This window comes from Pinus tabuliformis, chromosome 1_1, assembly GCF_031772625.1.
Source record: "Pinus tabuliformis cultivar Carrire ecotype Pingquan chromosome 1_1, CPIR1, whole genome shotgun sequence".
Classification (NCBI taxonomy): Eukaryota; Viridiplantae; Streptophyta; class Pinopsida; order Pinales; family Pinaceae; genus Pinus; species Pinus tabuliformis.
Window position 1 is genome coordinate 444948026 of NC_142297.1, and position 23438 is coordinate 444971463.

General features: G+C 34.7%; 1 non-coding gene across 1 annotated transcript; it reads right to left on the reverse strand.

The window, feature by feature from the left end:
• Positions 1-5144: 5144 nt before the first annotated feature.
• On the reverse strand, positions 5145-5249 carry LOC149213652 (U6 spliceosomal RNA). Its single transcript, XR_016251630.1, has one exon. It is a non-coding gene; the product is annotated as a U6 spliceosomal RNA (small nuclear RNA).
• Positions 5250-23438: the final 18189 nt, after the last annotated feature.

Below are 23438 nucleotides of genomic sequence, written 5' to 3' on the forward strand. Positions count from 1 at the left end.
GTTTTAGAATGATGGATCTTGATATCTAATTAGTCAAATTCAATATCATTGGAAACCCATTTCTGGTGTGTAAATCCATGAACCACTAACACAATAATATGAAGCTTCAAAACAATGTTCTTGCAAGAATGGATGACGAATGAGTGCATACAAATTAGAATTTCAGTTGCAACTGTAGAGGAATGATAGTCCCTACATCATACTTCTACTAATTCAATTGATCAAATTTGTCAAGAATTGATCATATTCGAGAAATATCATATGTTGATTAGCAGTGGATATTCTAAGTAGATAATGTAGATTGAGGGCCTGTTGTTGTTGAGATTTCTGGAGCATTGTGGAGGTTGTTTTGCATTGTTGATTATTGGAGGAGGGAGAGCCTATTATTGTAGCCTAGAGTTAGTGTGGACATGTAGAGAGGAAACACCAATTTTGTATGAGGGTGGTGCATGTAACATAGAAGAACTATGAGCTTTCAAAGGGGTTGTAGCCACACACAAAAAAGAGTGAAACCATAAGAGCCATGAGTCCAAAATACCAAGTGACCAAGATTCATTTTTTTAATAAAACAAAAAAAAAGAAGGAAACAAATGAAGGAAAAAAGTTAAATAAAATTTAGATCTCTAATAATTGTTGCACCAATTGCTTTTATACCTTGTGAAATTTGGATTCCAACATAATCTAAACAAGCTATCCTCAATACAAAAAAAAAAAACAAATAAGAAGCACTCATTCAAATCCACACGAGAACCAAGAGACTGATGACGCGCGATGAAATTTCTATATGACTCACTCAACCTCTGAACAAAATGGTTACAAGCATCCTTATATATAGTAATTTCATGATGGAATCACATTAAATGAAGGTAGAAGTGAAGGTGGAAACACTACATAATGTGTGGTATTACCTAAATGCATATAATCATGTGCACCTGAAATGTTGAATCACCTCATGAATATGGTGCACATGATAATTGTATAATGTGTACATGGTTATTGTAAATTATGCACATGAATGATAATTTCAGAAAAAAACTACATAGAACCTAAGAAAACTCAAAGAAAACGATGTAAATTCACCAATATATTTTACTCTCTCAAAGTGCCACATTTGTAATTGTGAAAGTGGTGATCCAATCTACTTATTTTGGTGTAGAGGAATTTCTAAAATTTTCCATGCTTTTCTCTCACTACTAAATTCATCTTTTGTTGAAAAATTTATCCACATCTCAAAGTATTCTCTAATATGATCTTAAACATGTTTAAGTTGTATCAACACAATCTCGGAAAGAATCAACAACATCTGCATAATGGCACACTATGCTCAACATATCAAGGATTTATATCTAGAAATATCAGTATCAATGTTCTCTAAGAAAAATAACTAGGCCTAAAATAAAAAGCACCATTATCCTCTAAAATCCTAGTAACAACCTTATTTTCCACCAAAACAAAGAAATTGATATAGTGAGTTGGGTCGCAGACTAGCCCATGAACCTTCTCCAAAATATATGTCGCAAAGATAACTTCTCCTCTCTCTTCCAATGCCTTCTTAACCCACTCCATTTCTTTTTGTGCCACATTTGAGAAAAGGCCATAATATAGGGGCCTTGTGTAGGTGAGTGGGGTGAGAAGTAGCATAAGATTAACCAACACCCAACCTTATTTTGTGTGTCTTACCCTTGTCAACCCAGTAATTCCCATTAGTTACACAAACTCCTTTAATTATCAACCATACCATTGCATAAACCAAACAAGAGACAACACTAAATAGGAATAATTTAAGGTATGGCAGGTCTAGCTTACAACCCCCAAACCTTAGTTTCATCTTTTTCTTGACATAAGCCCATAATGGTGATAATTAATGCTAAATAATAGAGCCCAACTAACATATAATGAGACAAAAATATGAAGAAAAACAAGAGTTATACAAACTAACAAAAAAGTGTATTGATCATGTAGACTAATTGGCTTTATTAGTAAAGTTTTTAGTTTGCTTCCCCTTCCCCATAAACTCAAATGAGTACCAACCACATTCAAACATTTACTAGGGAAATAATTGAAATGAACTCCATAAAATGAACACTAGTAATTCTTACTCAATTATCTTAGATTACCTTATCATAATGTTTGCCCGTGAAACTCAATTGTGAGTTCCCTCTCATCCCTATTATTTGCATTCCCTTCACACTAGGAAACCAAAGACTATGCCACCCTTGATGATGATAGTAGTGGTAGGTTAAGTGGGGTGGTAGACACATGACCAAAGTGCTTGTTGTGTCCCAACTTATCAACACCCTATCCATATAAAAATATATATACATTTGAGTGAATTAAATAAATATACATTGATCAATAGATAGATTTGATTTATTATTATTATTATTATTCTTATTTTTCTTAAATATGTTAATTTATTACTAACATTAAAAGTAGTAGAAATACAAAAATAATTATTTACATTTTAGGAAATATATCATCTATTGTATCTTAAGGTCATGAGTTGAAATCTAGAGAAGATAAAGTATGTATATCTCTTTAAACATTAACAATAAAGTAGCTTTGAGGAGGTAACTTTGCCTTACAAAAAAAGATCCTATACACTAATTGGATGTCTAACTTTAACATCAAATTAAAATTAAATTATTATTATTATAAATAGCTTGTTTATTTTAAAATAATAAATTACTAATAATATAAAAACATATAATTATTGATTAATAAATAAATTGAAAATATACATATGCATATTAATGTAATAACCAATGTGATACCTATTGCACTATCATTATTATGGATCTTACTCCAAAACATTAATACACCAAATGGAAAATTTTAAATTATTGCACTATCATTAATATGGTGCTTACTCCAAAACATTAATACGCCAAATGAAAATTTTTAAATTTAAATGAACTAATATTTTATAAGATAACAACATTAGAAGTAAACTTCATAATCTCCAAATATTTCATATATGTGCAAGTTTAAGAAATATATACAAATGCTACTCACCAAATTACTAAATGTAAAAAATATTAAAGAATGCTCAAGAAATACCTATCAAAGTAGCTTAGTAAAACAATCTATGAACATGTAGAACCATTTATGTCTATTGAACACAAATTATATTTTTATTTTTTTATTGGTAATATAATTTTGAAATGTTTAGAAAATTAATCTTAGTAATTTTATTAAAAAATTAAAATTAAAATGATTGTTTTTAGTATCAAAAAGACATTACCAATGGTTTGTTATCAACATAAAAAATACCTAAGTTTTAGTGTAGGAAATCAAATTTAGGGTTTCAACTTTTTGGCCAACAAAACCGGGTAAGTATTAGCACTTTCCATCCCAAAAAACTGGAAGTCTCACCAAAGACAATTATATGTGTAGAAGATGAGGTATTTTAACATGATGTATTACATTTATATTTTAACCAGACATACACTAATTTACTAAATATCCATTAAAAAGTAGACCAATCATTTTAATAATATTGACTCACAAAAGCTAACAGTTAATATTGGACATATGTTTCAATCATTTATCACAAAAACATGATGTTTACCTATAAAAAATCATATACATCTTCCATTACAAAACTTGAGAAATTTACATTGAAAACTCTAATGTTCTATACTCTTTTCTCCCATATAAAATCTTTTACACTCACTCTCGCAAATGATATCTCTTTACACCATTGTATATGAATCTTCCCATAACAAGGGAGGAAATGAATGTACCATCTATTTGGACAAAAGAGACATATAGAGTAGAAGTAGATAGAGAATTATCAATCTAATATGATTTGGTATGCTGCATAAATTCTACTTGGAATGCTAAGGTTATAACAAAGTCAGATGAAGCCAATTTTGTTATAAAGGTAAATCTTTGTACATCTAAATCTCTATCACTCCAACCAACCTCTTGAGCGTGTTTAGCTTCTGTTCGTTCTTTTTCATTGGATTTGATTACATTTCAAGGATGTCATTATCTATAGCTTGCATTCATCTCATAGAATATAAATATTCTAATTCTCGTGGTTAGAATGGATCTTGGAGGTTTTTATTCCAATTTCGAGAGAAGTGGGTTGAGCTCATGCTAGTCATTAGGGAAATTTTGAGGTCTAAAATGGATCTCCTAAGGAAATTATAAAATAATAGTGGAAATAATAAAATAAGATTAGATTACATAATCAAATTTTAGAGGAAAAAAAACTAGTTTTTCAACTTATCTCCCTATGGGTTTACTCAAATTTCGAGTGGAAACACTCGTTGGATGAAAAATCTGATTCCTCATCCAAGGAGTACCCATGTTGCATACTTTTGATGGATCATACTATACGAAAAAATAATAAATACATGAAAAACATGATTGCAATCACATTTTTTCATGTATTTTTCATTTTTCGTGTAGTAGGGTCTATCAAAAGTATGAAACATGGGTACTCCTTGGATGAGCAACTAAATTTACATCTAACGAGTATTCTCGCTTAAAATTTGAGTAAAACCTTAGGGGATAAGTTGAAAATATGAGTTGAAAAAGTAGTTTTATTATTTATTATTTTTTAATATTTTTATTTTTTTACTCCAAAAATGGTGAATCATCCCCCATGGTTGACATCATCATCTTGAATCCTATTGGTTCTTATAAAGTTTAATTTAGCTCTACATTTTTCTTAGGAGGCCCATTTTAGACCTCAAAATTCCCCTAATGAGCTATACTGTGGCATGTAGCACAATATGCGGATTCATATAGGTTGGATTTTTTTTGACATGAGAGAGAGGTTTCTTTGCTAAGAACATGTTTTCCTTTAGAGGGTAAATATGACAAGGTTTATGAATATTTCATAATTAATGAGGCAACGATTTCAGAACTTAGAGAACTTATTAATGCAAATATGCAGATGGTTTTAAATCATTTTGCAATATGGACATATCTTTTGTCAATTATTAAATATGCTGATAGCAAAATTCATTTGTTGGGAAAATATGATTCATATGATTGTGGTATAGACCAATTGAGGGCCATCTTATTACTGGTGCAAAAGGATAAGTCGTTCTCAATCAAGTAGGTTGTGTTCCAATAAAATCTTATATGATGAGGCTTCCATAGAAATTTTTCTCAAATCACATGGAAGGCTAAAAGTAGCTCATTTCTCGATTCGTGTGTGTCATCCTTGGGTAGGGGATTTTCTAATCTTCTTTGTATCGTTCCAATTTTATTAGATGTCTCCGAAAACATACTTTTTCCTGGAGAGATACTATTCCCCTTCTGTTTCCTTCCAATATAATGAATCTTAGTCCAACTGTGAGACATGGGTAATCGAAAAGAAATGTTGAGCTAGTCAATAAATAATAAGTGAAGCTAACAATGCATTAAAAATAACCATGTCAAGTAAAAAGGAGTGGAATGAAAGGTCATAAACAACACTTTAAACATGAAGTGGACTGCCACAAAATGCTGAGAGGACTCCAAAAATCAAGTATGAAGATAACATGCATCAAAATCATGGTGTTTGTGCTATGAGATGAAGATCCCAACTAGGTTTTGTTTCAACCGAATCACAATCAGATCACTAAAATACATACACTAGATTTTGAGATAGCTCGTTAAAGGAGATACACTACAAATAACCAAAATGATATTGCAAAAATAAAGGTAGATTGTTATACAATGTTGATACAAGTCATTAGGAACAACTTATGATTGCACCGGACTGTAAAAAATAAAAATAAAAAGGGGAAATATCAACGTTTTAATGTATGGAAGTTGAGATATCTAAATCAGGCATTAATTATTACAAATGATTCGCCACATTGTCACCAAATTGAAGGTCACAACAACAAAGGCTAATTGGTTTTTTATTTATTTGAAAAGCAATAATTTTTTTTTTTTACAATCTCCAAGCATGTTGTAGTGGGGTTCTTCCTAGTTATTCTTCAAATAATAAACCCTGAAACAACTTAGTGACAAATTAGGTATCAAATATTAGGCATATTATTAGTAATTGAAGTAACAAAGGTGAAAACCTTCTTGAGTCTCTAGAATGTGACCTTTAAACCATTGGGATTGGAAAAACCCCTTTATGCCTCAAATTCAATCTTAACCAATGCTTCGACTCATGAGTCATGTTACACAGTAATTTTTCCTTCAAAGGCGAACTTTGAATGGTATTTCAAATTAAATGGGTGCCAACGTGGAGTCGAAGTTTGGAGTTTCAGAGGCTCAAACAAACCAAAATTCAAACGAATTTCAAACAATACCATTCAAACGAACCCTAATCTTGGCAAAAAATTCACTTACCTAGGCTCAACGCTTTGTCGTAGGCGAAATGGCATGGTGGTCGACAGGTTGCTTTCACAAGCGAGTTCCTGTCTCAAGAGTAATGTCAGTTGAGTTGTTTTTTGAGTTCTAAATAGAATCTAAACTCTCAACTTATCAGAGGCTCAAACAAATCAAAATTCAAACGAATTTCAGACAATACCATTCAAACGAACCCTAATCCTAGAAAAAAATTCACTTACCTAGGCCCAACACTTTGTTGTAGGGGAAATGGCATTGTAGTCGACAGGTCACTTTTGCAGGCCAATTCCTGTCTCAGGAGTAATGGCATTTGAGTTGTTTTTTGAGTTTTAAATAGAATATAAATTCTTAGTTGAGAATTTGTCCCCAAGAAGATTGTTCACTAAACTTCTGGGTTGAAAACTTGTCTAACTCTTGTCTGAGAATTTTTTAACTTGAGAACTAAACCCTCAATAAAATATTGTAAAACTCTCATTCGAGAAAAAATTTGCGCTTTCGTACAATAAAATTTATTGACATTTTTCTTAGTCGAGAAACTTATAAATGACAACGCTATTTACCTATACTCCAAAAAGTGTTTCCCAATTTTGATTTTTTACCTTCTACTAGTTGTGCACAATGTTCATCCTAAGTGGAACAAGGAATAAATCGTGGTTCACAAGAGTAATGCATGTATTTGGTTAACATTTTTGGCATAATCTAGTAGAGATATTGAAGGCTTAAGCCACTTGGGTGGTGTGTATAAAATCAATATACCATGGGTAGGAATTTGGAAACTAGACATCATAGAATCAAAAGATGATATGAAATGAAATATACTAAGTACACGTGTTGGCATATGTAGTTGTGCTTAGAGTAGGAGTGTTGTGGGTAATGAAGTATCCAAAAGCTTCAAGCATCATATCCTCATGCATATAATGTAATTTGTTTTTGGGGTTAATCACATGTAAATGGGCATAGGGTTGTAAAATATTATTTGGGCATGTGTAATAGAAGTTTGTTGGTTCATTGATGTAAGTTCTAGAAGTATGCCTAGGTGGCATAATTAATGGGAATATGTTGTAATATGGAATACCTGGTTATAAAACTTAAGGGGGTGGATGTTTATCCCAAATCGAGTGTAAAAGGTGAAATGTTCAGATAATGTTGACTTGATCCATGGTATTCACATATTGTATTGATGTCATGAGGCCTATTTAAAGGCTTTGCATACTCTACTATATATTTCCTAGAGGCGATAAATTTCTTAGAATGACCAAGGGTAATAAAGATATCTTAATAGCTAGCTATCCTTGTAAAGGTTTTCCAAATTAAAATCCCTTGTGCTTCTTTTATTGTGTTTTGCTTCTTTCACTATCTTCAAAATTCTAATAGACCCAACCCTTCCCCTCACTACCCATTTTTCCTTTATAAAATAGGCATAGAGGTTTACAAAAATACCATAACTTTTCGTATGGAATGAATCCACTATAACTTTTCGTATGGAATGAAAGTTCTATTATAATCCAACTCCTATTCGTGTCAAAAATTTTCTTTCATGTCCACTTTCTTTCTTGAGAAGGATGACCCATGCAATAATAGGCAAGTTCACAAAAGTAATTGATCCAAGTGGATCTTCGAAATCGATGTAAATTGATGTTGATGCAAAGGTATCCATGTTGAAGATCTCATTGAGAGCATTCTGAAGACATTTGAATGAAGTTAAATGAATGTTGTATGTGGAGTTATGACATTATGAAGATTTTGAAAAAAGAGCAAAAGGTTTGCAGGGTTACCCTGGCAGCACCATAGGAGGACATGTGGCATCACCAAGGACTGACACATGGTAGTACACATGGTGATGTGGCACTAAGATTTCATGTTGATAGGAAATGACATGGCACTAACATGGCAAGCTGACTAGACAATACATACGATGAAGTGGCAAGGTGACATCACAACTGACTCAATAGTAATGTGGTAGGATGATATGAAAAGTTGACTATGCAGTGACGTGGGAGAATAAGAAGCTACTATGTGTCAACCACCAATTGGCCATGAAGGTTTGAGTAATGGTTACTAAACGAACGGTCAAGGAGAAAATGAAACCCCAACCTCTTTGGCGCAAGTCCAACAATGTACAGGTACACCATTGCTGTTCATTGAAAAAGTTCCATAACAAACACTATTTAAAGTTTATGGTTCTAACCTATGATTAAAATTAATGTCCGGTGAGGTTCGTGGGTTTGAATCCACAAATTCTATAGTAACAAACTAGCAATCCAACCATTGCACCAATGATACTATTTGTAGAGGCCAATGATATATTTATTTTTAAACTATAATTACATCGAATGCTAAAAAATCCCAATGATTCGTGAGCTTGACCTTAGAGCCTCTAGTGAAAATGTGAAAGTATTATCAGACTATTGTTCTTTTGAGATGTGTTTTAGCTTGTGCAATTAAATAAGTGGGAATTTTGGGCTTGTTTTGGGCAGCCAAAGGGAAAAAAGTGGTTTTTTCTGGATACCACTACCTCTATAGTAAAGCGGGGGATGAGTATCATTTCTAGTTGGAGACTTGGTGATTGTAACTTCACTTTTGCATCACTTAATAGAGAAACCATTCATTGGAATTTGGCCCAGAGATGTAGCCCACACTAGGTGAACTTCATTAACGACCCAAGTTCTTTTTGTCTCTTTATTTTTTTCTATCTAATTCTTTAATACATCCTTTTCATTCACTCACCAAGCTAATCACACTTAATTAATGAAAATCAAGTCATTGATTTTGGATCAATAATCCTCCTCCAAAATGCAAAATATATCCTCAAAGAATTAACTTAAAAATGGTAATAAAACTCTTCATATTTTCCATAAAGCAAAATATTCTTTCATCAAATCCATCGCTAGAAGGAAAGTTATCATCCCAATCATTTAAATTGTCATCAAAATAAACACTTAGAGGTAAATTTCAATATTTTCCACATCATCGATGCTATCATTATTTTTAAGGAGAATGATCACCATCATTTCAATTCTCCTTCATTAGTGATACCTTGAAATTCCTCAAAGTTAGGAAGTTCTTTTTTAACATTGTTAGTCTTATTGCTTGTGCTAAAAAAAAGTTACCGGTTTGTGAAAAATAAATTCTTAATTCACATTGGAGGTATATCAACAATATGTGCATGTAACAAACAAAGAAATGTGCGAATAAGATGTTGATTCTTTGGGAATGATGAAGTTTCTTTATCATATGATCCTTCTTTTCTTCCTACAACCCCACCTTTGAAAAAATTTAAAAAACTAAAAACAATATTTTCGAAAAACAAAAAAATAAAAAAAACACAAAAGGTGATTTTTTTTTTTTAAAATGGAAAAAATGTTGATAAAAAAATATAAAAAAAATGTAACAATAAACAAAATAAATAAATAAAATCCAACATTGGAAGGAGAGAGTATGATCCGTAAAATTGCCTCCATTAAGTGGGATAACATTGGTATAAAAAATTCAAAGGGTTCAAAGATGTAAAATATTTATAGTAAGCACTCATATGATAGGTCCTAAATTCAAGCATATTCCATAAAACATGACTATAATACCTTGGATAATGATGCAAGTAGTGAATAATGTAAGACTGGTCATGGACATGTTATTGCGTGTAGGGTTGGGAAACTTATCAATGGAATACATGGCTGACGTGTTTGAGAAATACACTCGTGGATTTATTTTTTATTCATGGCTGACGTGTTTGAGAAATACACTTGTGGATTTATTTTTTATTCATGTTAGGTTATAAAGTTTATTTTTTTCAATTATATTAGCATACTAAGTATTTTATTAGACGTGTTTGAGAAATACACTTGTGGATTTATTTTTTATTCATGTTAGGTTATAAAGTTTATTTCTTAACCTAAGTATTTTATTTTAGTTTATTTTTTTCAATTATATTAGCATACTAAGTATTTTATTATAGATGTCATTGTGTTAGCGTATTACCCTAACCTCTCGTTCTTTTTTTAACAAGAACACTTATATTGTATTAATTCCAAAAAAAAGTTGAGACATATGCCTGAGCAAATAAGTGCAAAAGAGGGAAATGGTTCCCAAGAGAGCGTTTTTATTTGGTTATTGCTATTTATTATTATACATTAAGGGAAATGGTTCCCAAGAGAGTGTTTTTATTTGGTTATTGCTATTTATTATTATACATTAAACTATCGCTTATTTTTATGGCATTGTTTATATAATAATGTGCAAATTGAGACATAAGGAGTATATATTTGCATTTCATATCTAGATACAAAATTGTTTTAAGGGCTGATGGTTCATATTTTTGACTTCTATTTGTTCATACCTACTTGGATTGGTTGATGGACTTGTCTTATTCCATGGCTTGATCTTGGGTTGTGTTGTTTGAATCACACACTTCTACATTTTTCTGTTCCAACAAAGATATTCTTTGTTCAAGGGAGGATATTCGACAATGTTGGGTAGAGAATATTTCTTGTAGATAAGTGAGTTCCTTTTGAAGGTATTTGTAACATTTATTAGCCTTGTTGAGTGCCCCCCTTAGTGAGAATGCCTCTGCTTGCAGGCTCCCAATATTTGAGTTGAAAGCCTCTTCGCACTAAGTGTTCCATCATCGCTGGATATATTTGGTGCGAGCCACTTCCACATGGAGACTTTCGCAACACTTGCAAGGAGAATCAAATGATCATCAAGGACCCATTTCAAAAGGAAAATGAGCAGGAAGAAGCTTGGAGACAAAGGGAAGACAAACCAAGGTGTGGGAAGATGACCGAGGAAGGGAGAGTTTGTATGTCATCCTTGCTTGCTTGCACGTGTAGTGTGGGGAACACGAAAGATTAGGATCCTTTCTCAGAACAATGTGAGTAAGAGAGGATGATTTTGTAGAGGATTTAGTCTAAGATGATCATCATTCCAGAGATTGGGAATATTTTGGGAGGTGGTATTTTGAACTCCATTGCGTCCTTTCATGAGATTAATTTATTCTATTGCTAGATATGGAGGTGATTACAATTATGGAACTTGTTGTAGATAGAATACGTTCCAAAAAAATGCTAATGTAGTATCTTATGTTCATGGGATGGGGATATTCCATGTTTTAGTGTTGATTAGTGCTTCGCCTTGAGGTATTTGGAAACCTATATCTGCCTACCCTAACCTCTTTATAATAGGGATAATGAGAGTTATTTAATTGTCATGTGTGGCCATCCTCTTTAAATAAGGTCCATCGGTTAGTGGTGGATAGTTATTTTATGTAAAAGGTCCACTTTATAAGGCTTTTTAGGTATTTGGTACCCATTAGTAATGAGGCCACACATATTTAGGGTTTTTTCTATGGAAAAGTTATTTGAGGAGATAAGAGGTTATTGAATGTTTGTTTTGTGTTATGTATTTGGAGCTCTATTCAATGAAATGTTTCCCCACCTTTAGAGGGAAGTGAACATTTATTTTTTCTTTTCATTATCAATATACAATGATTTATTTACAAATTTTATCTTATCGGCTCTTGTTTATAGTTAAATTGAACTTATATTCTTTGTGTACCTAGTTATGTTCCAATTTTCAAGGGTTACAAATGGTATTAGAGCTCCTTCTCACACCAACTTACCATTGAATTTTAGTCCAATTTTCATGCTATATATGTGTTCTAGTGTCTTTAAATAACACAATGATATTTCATTTAGTAGGTAAAGTTGCATTTTGGGGAAGAATACATGCAAGAAATACAAGTGGATTCAAGTTGTCAAAAAATATGTAACCCCTATTGGTACCCCTTTGAGTAGTATTGCATAAGACCATACCTATATATCGAATATCACTTCAATCTACCTTCACATATATCAAAATTCCCCTAGGTATACATGAAGCAAACCATAGATCAACCAAATAACTATCTCATTTCTCTAGTATATCAAGAACAAAACTCAAGATATCACTCTTTAGTACTTGGATAGTCAGGCCGTATGACTAAGGGTTTGGTTGTTCATCCTTAGTTAGTCCCCTAAGATATTGGTCTAAGTACTATTATTTGACCCTACAAGTATATCAGAGAGCTATAACACCTGATACTCCTCTATCTCTAAGAGCTTAAAAACCCTAACTTTTGTATTTAGGAAGTGAAATTCCTACATCTTGTATCCAAAAGGAATATGGATGTTTTATCAGCATAATAATAATCATCCAAGAGTAGTATTCCCATAGAATTAGTACTAAGATAAAAGGGAGTTTTGGTCCCAACAGAATCACTATGTGATACCTATCATAAAATATTATTATGTTGTGTTGATTGTAGGTTTATATTTCTTCAATAATGCATTTTCGGTGGACCCAACAATATAATGATCTGGGGTATATATAAAAAGACTCCTTTAAGATACTACTCACAATAAATGGAGATTGACAATTCCACAAAATATTTGGTGGTCCAATGGTTCAAACTTGCAACATGACCAACTTAAAGAACCAACAATAGGCCATTTTGAATTAGAACCCATACATATCTAACTTGCTCAACACCTTTATCTAGAAGGCAAAAGTGAATAACATTGAGTGCACACTTGAAGATGTGAAGGATATATTGATAAAACAACATGGCATATTGATGATGATGATGATGGTTAACTTCCACTGAGACCAAATTGGTCTATCGAACCTATAATTTTCTTAGTTTCTAATTGTCTAGCTCCTCGTCTTTCTTGGCGAGGTTGGTGTTGTAGCTTTCTTTTTTTTTCTCTACGGTCTTCCAACTTTCTTTATCTTGCATCCCCTTCATCTCTTCTAGTTCTTGGGACATTGGTGTCTTAGCTTCACGATCTATTGTGTTTATCCTTTTGAAGATAGTCGAAGAAGAAGTTTGGTTTAGGAGATCTTCTTTGCTGTTAAATGAAGATTTATTTTGTGCCGTATTCAGATCCTCATAATTGTTGATGCTTGAGGGGTTGTCGAGTTCACTCTTTTGTTGTTGGGTGGGGCTTCCCACTGCTTGTCTTGAGAGTTGTTTCTTTCTTGCTCGATTTCTTGTAATTCAGAGTTTTCTTGAGAGTATTCTTCTTTGATGACAGTGTAGTGTTCTTTTTGTGCTCCTTCCCACCATGTAGATCTGTGGTGATTTTTTCTAGCAGAATATTTCTGGGAGGCTTTTAGGCAGTTTTTAGCTAGGTGGCCTGTCTCAAAGCAAGATCGACATCTGAAGAGGACACTTTGAAATGATTAGGTGTTCACTTGAATATATAGGTATGATATCCAAACATTAATCCAACCAAAGACGAATTTATCACCCATAAATTCCAGATGACATACAATTTTAGGATAATCACTGCCTAGAATTTCAGGATCACAATTCATGGAAACATTTTCCAAAGGCTGACATGAAAAAATTTGATGGGTCAGATCCCTCAAGGTGGGTTACCCATATGCAACACCATTTCTTTCTCCCTAACATTATTGATGACCTGCACAAACTAAACTTGGGGTTCTTATATTTCGATATCGAACGTTGGTGGTGGTACCAATGGTGTAGGAAGGTTTATAAAGGCTATATTGTGTTGAGCTAGTTTGTGCAAGTACTTTTTGTTTGTTTTGAGTACGAAATTCATCATTTGGTATGCTTGAAAAAATTATGCCAAACACACACAATTATGGAATATATTACCACCTTTGAGAAATTGGAAATCCACACAAAGGGCCATTATAATTTACTTTTTAAAGAATGTTTCATCAATAATCTCAATGATGTAATTGAATAACATGTCACAATGCTGCACCTATGAACATGGTTAGAAGCTTGTGATAGAGCTAAATAAGTTGAGATAGTGATGAATTCATAAACCAATAGACATTTATCTACCACTCACCCTAACCCCTTTGCGTGAACTACCCCCAACGCCTCCAACTCATAGCTTGTCCACATTCATAATTTATCTCCCAAAGAGATGGTAGAAAGGAAACACATCTATCTTTCCTATAATTGTGAAAAATTATATTTTAGAGGACACACATGTAAAGAAAAATATATATTTCAAATGGATATATCTATACATGATGAATCTTATTAAAGATAATCCTAACCCAACTTTGGAAGACACCACTCCCCCCATGGAAGTTGAATCTCCCTTTCAAGCTCCTTTCAAGGAACCCATAAATTCTATTCATGCCATCTCACATATATTGAAACCACATCCTTGAAATTAATTGGCTATATCAAGCACCACAAAATGATTGTATTGTTTGACAGTGAAAACACAAACAATTTTATACATAGGGAAATGGAACAATATACTTAATGTTATGTATGTTTCATATCTATTTTCCAAAGTATGATACACCAATGGTGACAAATGACATGTGGGGGTAGAAATGAAAATATGAAACTACAAATGAGTGCGTGTCATCTCAAAACTCACACGTTTTCTATTTAAGTGGGTGATAACTATATAGTTCTCGGAGTAGAATGATTGCAAAGTTTGGGACTAGTCACCATGATTTTAAAATAATTGTAGCTTTACAGAGGAAAGAAGGAAACATACCCTCAAGGGGCTTACATTTTTTCCCATAAATTATAACCTCTCATCATATGGAGAAGTTGCAGAAGAAATGCCACTTGGTTATTATTGCACAATTCAATTCCATAATGGTAGTTGGCACCACATCACTAGAGATTCATCTTGATTTGCAATTGTTTCTCTCTAAGAATCTATAAGTATTTGAAACACCACAAGGTTTGCCACCTTCACATGGTGAGCATGACCAATATATTACTGTTGGTACCATCCTATGACCTCCTTTTTCCTCCTAAAACATATCATTTGCCTACTTCTTTCCATCATATATCTCTTAGAACCCTTGGAAATTTATTAGTTAATAGTCCTATAGTTATTAAAATGCATTGAAATTGATTTAGGAGTTTTATGTTAAAGAATTAGGGATTTTTGGTAGAATGGCTACAGGAAGTTCCAACATCCTGTAATTGGTTCATTGTTTGACATGTGGCATGACAGCTGGGCTAGAACGAAGGGTAGGGATGAAAAGTAGAATGTCCAAGCATGGACGAATACCTATCCTACAGCAGAATCGACCCTCCTACATGCGCGGTCAACAATGGTCAAAGTATAGCATGTTGGCGACAAAGGCAGCAACAACAAAGCATTCTAAATTGATTTAGTTTTGTTCCTTTTTGAAATCAGTTTAGGATAGAAACATTTTAAAAATCTCGACATGATAAAAGCGGCAACAACCATATCATGAATGTACATTCGTTTTCGAAATGTAAGGGTTGTAAACACATATGTAAATACAGTCCTGTGTAATCAATGTATTGGTAATCGTTGTATCGTTTGAAACAGAGTTTGAACTTAATATCAAGAACACAGTTACAGTTACGATCTTTGTCTTGTTGCGTTGATTTGATAATCGGTTGAGCACAGTCCAGTATACCTCTGGAACGCGGACGGGCCCTGCGTTAAACTGGTATACTGTTATTTCCTTTTCATTTGCAACTTAGGGTATTACATGACATGCATAGTAATTAGAATTGGTTATTGATTTCAATCGAATGCGTATGGTTTATGTTTATGAGATCGCTTGAACAGTTCATCACCGGGATCGTGAATCGTATCTTGTAAGGGATTCGATCCTCTGTTGTCCTCCAAAGCAATGTTATGAACTCTGCTTTCATTTCAAAGTATGTTTATAATTTCCAAATGTCTTTAGCTTGCATGAATATTAGTGAATGCTGAGTATTTGTTAAACAGGGGTTTCGTGCATGGTGTCCCTGTAAGGAGATTGAAATATTGGTTTGAAGTGATACACATTGTTTTAATTTGATAAATGAATTGAGTGACAGTGTGGTAATTAGGTAGATTAACTGAGTGACCTAGGTGTTTGGGTGATAGGTAACATACCTTAGTCTTCCGTAAAAAAGTCCTGTGACCTACCATCATAACCACTTAGCTAATAATCCTTTATGTCTATATACTTTAGACTCATGCCTCTAAGTCTATGCATCCTGGTCGATAATAAATATAGCCTAGTCTAGCACCCTAGATAGGACACTACATTTTGGCGCTGTTGCCGGGGAGGCGTACTTAAAGGATTTAAAAAGAAAAAATTTCAATAAACAAAAACAAACAAAAACACAGTTAGAAATCATGTTCATTTATGCCTAGATTTAGAGACATTCAGGGTAGATTCGTAAAAACCCCCCACCATCTAAAAACTAACCCATCATCATCAGGAGAAGACTCTCTAGGGAATACAACACCAGCTAAGGAAGTCATCCAAGCATTAGAAGAAAAACAAAAGTCAGGACAGAGACTTACTCTCATCGAAAGGCAAACTTTATTTACACATAAATCACAGAAGAAGCACTTCCTAGATCTTCCACACAAGGAGAAAGTAGCACAGTCACCGAACAATATTTCTTTAATCTCCTCTATCAAACAAGTGACACTGACACAGAGAGACCTATTAGAATGGCTGAGGAAGGAGCTGGATCAGTACCACATCAAGGACAGAGAGATGAAGAGGAGTCAACTTTTAAGTTTCCTATACATGAACCACAAGAAGATGATGAGATCAAAATGAAAAACATACCCCCATCAGTGCTACCAAACTTTTATGGTATGGCTTCGGAAGATCCAGACTCATTCTTGTTCGAGTTTGACATTGTATGTCGAACATATGGCTATACAGATGATGCCCATAGGCTTAGACTCTTCCCAGCGACATTAAAGGCATCAGCCTTAAGATGGTTCATGAGGCTTGGTGAGCATGCTATAGTTGATTGGGATGGCATGAGGAGAATATTTCTAAGGAAATATCAGCCTTATTGCAGATCCAAAGATTCTAAAGATGATATCTTTAGAATGAGCCAGCAAGAGGATGAAACCTTAGAGGAATACTTAGAACGGTTTGTCTACAACTTACAAAAATCCAAACACCGAACTATGCCTCTTGATCTGATCCGCACAATATTCTTGAAAGGTATCCGAGAGGAATACATGGATGATCTTAACTTGATGGGAAAAGGTGACATTTCTGCCTTACCCTTTGAAGAAATCGCTGAGTTGTGCGAAAAGTATTCAAGGAGCAAAGCTAAAATGGGAAAAAGAACCCTGTCATCCAAAGTCACGAAATCTGCCTCTGCAAGTGTCACAAGGGCTGAAATAGGGAATCTTCTAGAAGAGTTTAAAACAGATCTGTTAAGTACCCTAGGGAACCAAATTGACACTTTAAAAGCTAAGAAGAAACAAGAAGATGAAGATCAGATAATGGCTATCTTCTGCCCAAAATGCCGGAAGAAACATGCATTAAAAGATTGCCCACTAGAAAACATCCAAGTTTGTGCTTTCTGTACAGAACATCATGATATGTTTAACTGTCCTAAAGTTAAGGTTTTGCAGAACTGTAATATGGAAACCAATGCAGAGATGGAAAACATGTATTACATGGGCACAAAGAGACCATGGCAGCCAAGGCCAACAGCTCAAGGTATGTTTCCAAATCAAAATTTGCAATTTCCTATGAATGATCAAATGTATGCACAGAACTCATGGAACGTACCCATGCCATGGCAGCACCAAAACCAACCACAACAACAATGGAGATCGTCTCAACAGTACTCTCAATCTTATCATACATATCCTCAATCATACCCACCATATTCACAACCATATCAGCAATACCAACAGCCGTATTCATCACATTCTCAACCATATCAGCAGTATCCTCAGCAAGTTGTTTATCAACCTCAACCTACTCAACAAGCACTGCCTGCTCCTCCACCAATAAATCCACCACAACTGCAATTTCCAGCTAACTCACAACCTCCCAGACCCACTCAAATTCCTGCTCAAACTGTCCCAAATCCAAATAATAGAGCAGAGAGGCCAGCCTACAATGTAGAAGAGGGAACCTCATATTCCACACTACCCTTGCAAAATATCAACTTGAGGTCTGGTAGGGTACTCCACAAAGATTCTCCAATAACAGATAAGCAAGAAGAAAACACACAAAATGAAAATGAAATGACAAATCAAAGAAAACCAAACGATGATACCAAAGATAAGCAGATTCAACCACTACATCCACCTTTTCCAGACCGATTGGTCCAAATAAAACCTCCACTGTCTACACCACAGTTTGATGTCTTAGATGAACTCAAGAATGTCTACATAAAAATTCCACTGCTGCAAGCTATAAAAGACATTCCCATCTATACTAAAGCATCAAAGACATATGCCTCAAGAAGCCTGCTAGAAAAAGGATTGATCCTCAAACCATTCATGTTATAGGACATTTAGCAGGCCTTATGACCAATACCATCTCCATGGAAAAGTATGTTGATCCTGGCATTCCCAAAGTGACCACTATCATTAACAACATACAAATTCCAAACACTTTGATAGATCTTGGGGCCGCAATCAATGTCATGACTCTTGAAACCATGAGAACACTCCAGCTCATAAATTTGCAACATACAACGATTGTTCTAAAACTAGCTGATAGGTCTAAAGTGATTCCTGAAGGGATTTTGGAGGACATAATTGTCTCACTGGACTCTTGGGAGTATCCAGTGGATTTCTTAGTTCTTCAACCCAAATCCAATTTAGGAGGTCACCCTATCATCCTTGGTAGACCATGGTTAGCGACTGCTGATGCATTCATAGGATGTCGATCGGGCAACATGATCATTTCAAGAGGGACCGAAAGAAAACAACTCACTCTTTATCCATCGGCACAATCACCAGCAGTAACACACAATTTGTGGCTTGATGATAAATTTAATGATAAAGAATAAGTACAATCTGTTTTTAGCATTGACCAAATCTATGATTTCCAAGAACATTCCTTTCTCAACCTGATATGTCCGAAAATTTGAGAAATGACCAATATCATGCTGCAGATGTACTTTTGGCCCAAAACTTTCAGGAAACATGCACCATTCAATCTTTGCAAACCACATTTCATGATATTTTTCCAGTTCAATCCATCACCAACACACAGAGTCAGATCATAGAGATTAGTCCAGGGAAAACTCTGAACATAGGCAATCACCTAGACTCATTTCAGCAAGAGAAATTGATTCGACTATTGAGAAAATACCAGAAAGCCTTTGCTTGGGACTACACCAATATGCATGGGATTCACCCCGACACATGCACTCACCATATTTATACGGATATCATCATTAAACCAGTGAGGCAACCACAGAGAAGAATGAACCCCATGCTCCAAGATATTGTCTGAGAAGAATTGCAAAAACTTTTGAGAGTTAATTTTATATATCCTATTTCTGACAGTCAGTGGGTATCCCCATTGGTTATAGTGCCCAAGAAAAATGGTAAGTGGCGCATTTGTGTTGATTACAGACAGTTGAACAAAGTAACGCTCAAAGATTATTTCCCACTACCATTTATTGACCAAGTGTTAGACACCCTAGCTGGGAAATCATCATTTTAATAGAGTTTAGGCTTCTGTGATCCATATCAAGTTAGAGAAAGATTTCGGCGAAAATCACATGGAATGTCATTTGTCGACGCGTTTCGAACCAACCAGTGTGGTTCATCGTCAGGACAACTTGTCCTGACGATGAACCACACTGGTTGGTTCGAAACGCGTCGACAAATGACATTCCATGTGATTTTCGCCGAAATCTTTCTCTAAAATCATCATTTTATTTTCTTGATGGTTTCAATGGCTACAACCAGATCAGGATAGCCTCAGAAGACCAGGACAAAACCACATTCACCTGTCCTTGGGGCACTTATGCTTACAATGTTTTGCCATTTGGACTTTGCAACGCTCCAGCTACATTTCAGAGAGCTGTGTTAGCTATTTTCGCTGATTTAATTCATGCTTGTGTTGAAGTTTACATGGATGATTTTTCAGTGTATGGCAATTCATTTGAACATGCATTAGAAAACCTTGAGAGAGTTTTGAAAAGATGTATTGAAGCTAATCTGTCCCTCAGCAATGAAAAGTGCTTTATGATGTTAAACGAAGGGATAGTATTAGGCCACTATATTTCTTTTCAAGGCATCAAAGTTGACCCAGCAAAGATCCAGATCATTGTTGATTTGCCAATTCCACAGAATCAAAGAGAGGTAAGAAGTTTCCTTGGGTATGCAAGCTATTAAGAAGGTTTATTGAACATTTTAGTAAAATAGCTTTACCTTTGTTTAAACTTCTAACCAAAGATGTACTTTTCAATTGGAATGAGAACTGCCAACAAGCATTCGAACTACTCAAAAAGAAGTTATCAACCGCACCAGTCTTGAGAGGGCCTAATTGGAGCCTACCATTTCATATCTTTACAGATGCATCTGACACTGCAGTGGGTGCCTCATTAGGCCAAAAAGAGGAATCTTGTAATTATGCCATTTATTTCATTAGCAAAAATCTAACACCTGCAGAGTTAAACTACACAGTCACAGAAAAGGAAACACTTGCCATCATATATGCTGTGAATAAATTCCGACATTATATAACTGGTTATGAGGTCTTTGTACATACTGATCATTCTGCCATTAAACATTTAATGAATAAACCAATAACTAGTGGCAGAGTTACCAGATGGTTATTATTGTTACAGGAATTTAACATCACAGTGTTAGATAGACCAGGCAAAGAGAACCAGGTGGCAGACTTTCTTTCTAGACTGCAAAATCGAGGTGAGGTTGTTCCGGTTGAAGATTCTTTTCCAGATGAAAATTTATTTGCAATTTCTATAGTAAATCCTTGGTATGCTGATTTGGCCAATTATTTGTCTACAGGAAGGACACCTCCACACTTTACTGCAAAGGAAAAGAAGAGACTAGTTAAACAAAGTGCTAGATATTCATGGCTTAATGGCGATTTATTTTACACTGGTTATGATATGATCATTAGAAGATGTGTAAGAAATGATGAGGTAATTGGTATTTTAAAATCTTGCCATGATGAACCGTGTGGTGGGCATTTTGTAGCTAAGCGGACAACATTCAAAGTTCTTACTCTTGGATACTACTGGCCATCCATTTTCAAGGATGCCAAGAAGTATGTAAAGAGTTGTGACAACTGCCAAAGAATGGGCAGGCCAACAACTACAGATGAGATGCCCCTTCAGCCCCAAGTTCACTTAGAGCCATTTGACAAATGGGCTCTAGACTTTATAGGACCCATTAACCCAACCTCCAATGGTAAGAAGTACATCTTAGTATGTACTGATTACATCACAAAGTGGGCGGAAGCAAAAGCACTGGTTAGAGCCACCGAACACACAGTGGTAAATTTCCTTTTTGAAGAGATTTTTGTAAGGTATGGAGTACCAAGGGAAATAGTGACTGATCAAGGTACTCAATTCACCTCAAAGCTAGTGAAGGACATCACAGACAAATACCAAATCAAGCATAGGAAAAGTACCCCTTACCATCCACAAGCCAATGGGTAGGTGGAATCCACAAACAAAACTTTGGAAGGGATCATTACTAAAACTGTGGCAATGAACAGGAAGAATTGGGAAGAGAAGCTCAAAGATGCACTTTAGGCTTACAGAATTACGTGGAAGGATACTACAGGATTTACACCATATCAGTTGGTGTACGGCAAAGAGGTAATGCTTCCTATTGAGTTTCAAATACATACTTTTAAACTGGCTGCAGATTTGCAAATTGACTTGGACCAAGCACAACAAGAGAGAATTCAGCAGTTAAACCAGCTGGATGAAATGAGGCAGCAAGCAGAGGAAACCACAATCCTCATGCAAAAACAAAGGAAGCAGTGGCATGATGCACATATCAAGAAGAATCAGTTCAAGGAAGGTGTCTGGGCTTTACTTTTTGACTCTAAATTCAGAGATCATAAAGCCAAGTTTACCACCCATTGGATGGGCCCATACCAAATTATTCAGGCTTACGACAATGGTTCAGTCAAGCTCAAAACTATTGATGGAGAAGGTCATTCCTTTACTGTCAATGGTCATCGCCTGAAACTATACACTAAGCCCATCAGCAAGCAAGATTTTCTCCAAACAGTATCTCAGCAAAGAGAGGTTGAGATACTGCAGCCCTCAGCTGCAATATCCCTGCCTTAGTTCATTTCCTTTCAATTTATAAATTCAAAAAGAAAATTAAAAAAAATATATATATATATATCTATATATATATATATATATATATATATATATATATATATATAAAATTAATAACAATTGGGTTAGATGTGAAAACCAGCCTCTCGCACACTCTAACCCCGAATTCCTACTTGAAAACCAATTCGTTGGCGGGTAAGAATTCTCTTTATTTTGTTCACTGTTTGATTTATCCACTGAGTAATGACTTGAGGACAAGTCAAAACTTTAGTCGGGGAGAGAAGCATCAACATTTTGTTCTCTTATCTCTCCATTGTAAATTCTTAAAGATTTCTTATCTCATCTCCTCACTGTACATCTTCAAAGCAGTTTGTTCCAGCATTCCAGATTTCAATAAATAATTTGTTTTGTCATTGTTTTATCTCAGAGGGACCTGGTTATAAACATTATGCAGGGGGACCTGTTCTGTCCAGAAGACCATTCTACCAACACCAGCAGTAATGGGACCTGTTTAAGACACATAGAAGGGACTTGTTAAAGAGATTGATACTTCAGGGCTACTTCAACAAAGTTTCATCAAGTTTCTGCAAGGATTCACAGGTTGCTGGGCACCAAGACTCCATCAAAAACCCAAGCTCAAGGAACCTGTATACATATAAGGAGCTGCATGAACATCTTCAAGATTTTAGAGGGACCTGTTGCATTCGAATCTATTCAGGGGACCTGTGATGAACAACAAAGAATAGTCAGCAATGCCAATGCCAATGCCAATCCTACTCAGCATACCAATGCAACAATAACCAACAAAAGTGTAATATGTTCCTTATTCCTAACATTTAATTTCTTAGATTAATTTTTAATGTTAATTTTAATGACTGTGATTGTTATGATCGATTTCAAGGGCACTACATTTTCCATCATCCCTTATCTCACTGTTAATTCTTATCATCTGTCATACCCCAACCTATTTCATACTTCTAAATCCATTACCCCTTTTCATATTAACCTTGTTATGCCAACCGCACCCTACAGTCATACCAACATCTTCCATTTG